We start from the raw sequence: 5,985 nt of genomic DNA, 5'->3' as shown, positions 1-5,985 counted from the left end.
CTTATGAAAAGTCAGCATTTAGCACTTACCAAAGCAATTATATTGATTTTTAAAACAATTATATTTTCAGCCTCTGTGGTTTAAACTCTGGGTCAAATACTTCCAGACTGCTCTGTCTGGCTCACATCTGGCCCCTTGTCTCTTAATCACTTGCTGACTATCCCGGAAATACCCTCTTTGTCCCTTGCTGTTGCTACAGTGGGCTTTGGCAGGATCCCACTTGGTCAGGTATTGTTCTCAGCCATCTCCATGGCAGCAATGGACAACAAAGATTCTGAGGAGTTTGGAATTGACAGGCCAGAGATGGGGTTTGCATTCCTGTCTCCAGCCTACAATTTGCAGATCCATTTGTCTTCCTAAGAGAGAAAGAATGGCATATACCTCCTTGGAAGTTGACAGGCTCCAGGCCAGACAAACAGATGAAAACTTGGAATTGGTTATTGGATCACTGGGCCAAACATGGGACACTAAGCTGAATGAGAGATTACAGGGCAAAGGGGATCCAAGAATTACTACACGGTTGAGAATTTCTTGGACAGTTTTACAATGAAAAGGAAAAGAAAGCTCTCACATACCTGTTGGACTTTCAGAGATAAAGGAAACATCCTTGCCAACTCTTACTTGCTCTTCCATTCACAGTTATTTTGCAGGTTTGCCTTCTTGGAGCCCTGCCCAAAATCCTGAAATCCACACATTAGTCTCTCCTCCAGTAAGTTATTGGGACTCCATGTACACATTTCCAGGGTGGAAGAAGCTAGTCTTTGCAAGACTCATCCACAATATTAGCTGTCTGCTCATCTACTGTCATAGTGTCCCAAGAATGGGACACAGCAAACATATTTTTAAAATTATTGTTATGGCATAATACACATAAAATAAAGCTTACCATTTAACCATTTACAATGGACCCTTGACTTATGAACTCAATTCATTGTAACTCAAGTTGGTTGTAAGTCAAGACTCTTTCTCCCATATTTAATAATAGAAATACCTATACTGTGTTCCAAGAACCTCCAAAGCACTCCTTAACTGACTTTTTTTATAATAAAATAAGGGTTGTACAATGTGTGTAGTTTACCAGAACACCGATAATTTTCCTTGTGTAGTCACCAAAAAGTTATAAAATGTGCCTAGTTTACCAGACACAGTAATTCCCTGCTGTACTCACCTTTCAAGTTGACATCTGTTGCCTACAGGAAGCGAGGATGCTATGGACGGTGATTCCTGTTTGGAAGGAGAGTCCCTTCCAAAAGAGCAGCAGGAATCTGGCTGTCCAGTGTCCTTTCTGTCTGTCCTTGGAAAAGTCTGTGGCCACTAGGATCTGCATCTGGCTCACTAGGTCTCGACCTTTTCAGAACTAAAAATTGGTCTAAAGTTGTCTGTTTCTATCTTTTCCTTAACACTAGTCTTTTCAATTGATTGCTTTTTTTTCTTTACTTCCTTCCTCTCTTAGCTTCTTTTCTAGTTTTCTTGGGGCCATTTTGATAGCAGGAATCGTAGTGAACATATAAAGCATTAACCAAGATCACGTCCACAAGCCTGCGCATCTGGGTAGACTGATGCTTATGTATGCTCCCATAGGCTTCTCTGGCATCTTGGGTCTCTGTTTATAGCTGCACAAGTGGTCCATGTCTAGCTCAAAACTCAAGACTCAGGTTGCAAGTGAAACCTAAAATCCTGTCATAACCGAAGTTATTCATGTATGAGGCCAGCCATAACTCGAGAATGGCACAATTGTGCGATTCAGTGCCATTAAGCACATTCACTGTGCTTGCATCCATTACAGCTATTCGTTGTCAGAATATTTTCATTTTCCCAAACAAAAACTCTCTGCCCATTAAGTAATAACTATACATTTTTCCTCCCCCCCCATTCGCTGGTAACCCTTACTCTACTTTATGTGTCTGAATGTACCTATTCCGAGTATGAACAGATAACGTTTTCTAAAAATATCTTCATTATTTTTGTGAAAATAATGCATGCACTCTATAAATATTCATTTATCATAGAAAAGTACAAAGAAAAAAGTAAAAGAAAATTGCATCAGAACACACTATTGCCAACTTTGATGAATATTACATCTTTCTCAGCATATAGACTTATATAGAACCATAGTGAGCTGCTTAGTCAGCTAACCTTCACAAAATGAAATTACTCGAAACGTAGGCTTTCAAAGTTGACTTTAATTTTTTGATAAAGTAGTTTAAATCTTTGGGTATTTAACAAAAGAAAAAATAAAAATACTGGGGAGTTTTAGATAAGTGATTCTTCTCAACATGAACATTGCCTCTGAAAAAAATTCCTTTTCACTAGGGAAACAGTGAAGACGTTGGACTCCTTGATTTGTTGAAGTTCTTCAATATTGGCTGCAGAGACAAGATGCCGTGATGAGTGACAGTGAAGTTGGAGCACTCAACCCAGGAAAGCAGAGATTGGGGCTGTGGCTTCCTTGCATTGGGAACTCCTGCTTGGAGCCATCATTGTCAGAGCCAATCATGATGCTAATGACAACAGGGAATTTGAGAAGGCTGTGGATATAGCTCAGTGCAATGGCCTCTGCCTAGCAAGTGCGGGGTTCTGAGTTCAATTCCCAGTTCTAAAAAAAAAAAACAAAAAACAAAAAACAAAAAGACAAAGAACTTGAGAGCTTCCTAGCGTGGTAAGCTTTATCAGGCATTATCCGAACTCCATTGCCTTCTATGTACTAAGGTACTTGATAAAAACCAACCAGTGATCAGTAGGAATTTTTTACAGAATATTATTACTATTATTATTTGAGTAAAAAGTGATGCTCATTAAAATAACTTACTCTGAGAGTGGACACAGTGGCGAACACCTGTAGTCCCAGGGCTTGGGAGGCTGAAAAGAGGAGGATCACTACAAGTCTAATCCACATAGTGAGACCCTGTAGACCCTGCACTAGATACATTAAAAAAAATAATAATAAAGTAAACTTACTCATAGTCACAAAACTGAAAGACACAAAGCCCAGCTAGGGCTTCTCAACATGAGAAAGAAAATTGCATCAGAACACACCATTGCCAACTTTGATGAATATTACATCTTTCTCAGCATATAGACTTATATAGAACCATAGTGAGCTGCTTAGATCCCATACTACCTCAAAAGGCAAAAAGTCATTTGATCTACAACTGCAAGAAAAGGGATCATTTAATTTTTTTTCTCATTTATGTATTTGGTTCAGGGTCTCACCAGGTAGTGCAGACTCATAGTGATCCTCCTGTTTTCAGCCTTCGCAGCTCTGGGATTACAGGCGTATGACCATGCCCAGACTCGGTCACCGGTTTAGAGAGCCCTGGGGGCGGGGCCAGCACAGCATGTGGAACCGAAACCCTGGTCCTTGAGCTTGCCAAAGCAGGCGTTTTAGTTCACTGAGTTATCTCACCGCCCTTAATTTTTTTTTATTAATACATGTTTGCAGTGCAGGGTCCACACTCCTCACGTGGAGTTGGCACATGTGCATAACACATCCCAATTTCCTCTTTCATCTCCTTTCCCTTCTCTCCTTCCCCTCTCTTTCCATCTTTTAATCCTTTCCATGTGAGAAAGGTCTATATCCCTACTTCCTACTATGTGTCTTTTGTTTTGCTTTTTATATTTTGGCTTTCACATATCAGAGAAACCACGTAACTTTAAGCTTGTGTGTCTGATTTATTGCACTTAACATTGTGGTCACAAAGTGCATTCATTTTCATGCAAATGCTCAAGCTGATCCTCTTGGTCCTCCCTAGCAGGGCTGGCTGAAGGTGGAGAGAGACAATAGGGTCCCCCAGCTGTGTGTGTTGGCGTGATGTGTTCCCAGGGGTTGGCTCTTTTGCTCTTCATCGGCCTGGGTGAGAACGCAAGTGACTCCTTCGGGAGCACAGCTCAGTACCGCTAACTCCAGAAGCTTCTCTCCGAAGACTCTTTTCAGTCCCCTCTTCTGCCAGCCCTCTCTGAGTGTGAGACTGGTGGCTGGAAATGTGAAAGGCAGTGAGGGGACATGAGGGAGGCAGTGGGGAAGGGGCCCAAGGGTACAAGCGACGCTCCTTCAGCGAAGACACGACAGAGCTCCAGCAGAGGCACCAGAGACTGCAGCATCTTTGAGGCCAGCTAGAGATCTCAAACTGAAAAGAATCCAGCAGAGAGGCCTGCAGCACTGGTGCATGCTGCCTGGAAGACCCTTCCGGACCCCAGAGCAGGGGACTGGACCTACTAAAGTGCCATGGAACAGATTTCTGAAGGGACAGACTCCAGAAATGGACAGTCAGTTCCTCTTGGCAATAATGGGCATTAATGAAAAACTCGCAAAGCTCAAAATGGAGCTGTCATAAAAGAGACTGAATCTACCGTCAATGCTAAACAGAAAGAATTTGCTGAAAATGTGAGCAGAGTTTTTGAACAAGATGTCTTTGAAAAAAACCAAAGAAATTTTAACAAAAATGTGATACTTTTCAAATGTAGAAGAAAAGATCAAGTTAAAGAAGGCTCTCCTCTAATTAGCTGTTAAGGTATTAGAAGGGAGAAAGTAAAGTTTCCGCCCACAAAAAATACAACAACAAAAGCCCAATAAAATAAAAGTAAAATTTTCACCAGGAAAAAATTTAAAAAGGGATTGAGGAGAGCTTCCATTAAAAGCAAAATAACTTGTTTGGAATGAATACCTTCTGTTGGATGCCCTGAAAAGAGAAATCACATCTACTACTAATAAACTGCCACAAACCGAGTTGTTTAAACAAATTTACAGTCACGTGCCAGTTGGGGACACATTCAGAGAAATGCATCATTAGACAGTTCCACCACTGTGTGGCCATCACAGAATGGACCCTAGCTTGTCATTATATCCCTCCAGTCTTTCTTTCTCCAAATCATCTTCTCTTCTTTTCAAAGGGCATTTGTCATTTGATATAAGGACCACCCTAATTTAAGATAATCACATCCCTAGATATTTAATTAAAACTGTAAGCACCCCTTTTCCAAGAAAGATCATGCCCACAGGTTCTGAGTGGGACCATTAAATCCTCGCCTTCCTGCTGAGTGAAGAGAGGCAAAGTGTGACTAATGGGTATTGTGGAATCTTCAGTGACACTGGGCAGAAATGTCACCCACTGATTCAACTTTTAGTCTGTTCTGACCAGAGAACCATTAGTGGCTATGAGAGAGCTGGGTTCCACCTTGCAGAGTCACATCCAGACTGCCAGTGTCCCTACATTATGCCATTGCACAAAATTCTTTTTGGGGGCTAAAAATGCACATCCATATGTTGTTACCAAATTAAAAAAAAAAAAGAAAAAGAAAGGAAAACAGTAAGGCTCAAACCCCATGAGGCTGTCACAAGTCTATATATAATGTTCTGCCACTGCTCACACAAACGCCCCACGAAGGAGCTTTGTTTAATGGTTTGAACAGTCCCCAAGTGTAGAAGGCACATGGCAGGGCTGGGACATCTGACCACTTATTTTTGGAGCATGAGCCAAGTCGCAATCCAGCACATCCATTTAAAGCTGCAACTCTCTGTCTGACTTTGTGTCTTTCAGTATGGGGTAGTGGTGTGAGGTCTGAGGTCTCCAGCTTCAAAGGAAATTGACAGCAGAGGACAGACAGGGGCTCCATGCTGAACAAAAGAGCCCCACCCACCAACTCTGTCCCGTATAAATGCTCTTCTTCTTCTTTTTTTTTTTTTTTTTTTTAAATCCAGTCCCTATGGTTGCCTTGGCAGATACTTAGGGTTGCTGTTGTTGTTTTTTTTTTTAATTTTTTGACAACTCATACAGAATTTTACTTAACAAAGTAATATGAATTTCGCAGTATTTGTTGTAATACATGGTATTGTTTTACAACCAGCTATTCATATTACCAGATATCGGAAGAAGGAAAAACTGGAGCAATGTATAAGAAATTAAGAAAAGAAAAAGTACAAACAATTGAAAAAAAGGAGACGAAGCTAATTAGAGCATTGACTGCTTCTTTCTATTTCCTTTTTTT

General features: G+C 40.9%; 1 pseudogene; it reads left to right on the top strand.

Moving 5' to 3' along the window:
• The first annotated feature begins 4,259 nt into the window (after window positions 1-4,259).
• LOC111818428 lies at window positions 4,260-4,499 on the top strand (annotated as a pseudogene).
• Window positions 4,500-5,985: the final 1,486 nt, after the last annotated feature.

This window comes from Octodon degus, unplaced genomic scaffold (assembly GCF_000260255.1).
Source record: "Octodon degus isolate 3935 unplaced genomic scaffold, OctDeg1.0 scaffold00091, whole genome shotgun sequence".
Taxonomy (NCBI): domain Eukaryota; kingdom Metazoa; phylum Chordata; class Mammalia; order Rodentia; family Octodontidae; genus Octodon; species Octodon degus.
Note: the sequence above shows the minus strand (reverse complement) of the source record. Positions and strands in the feature narration are given on the sequence as shown.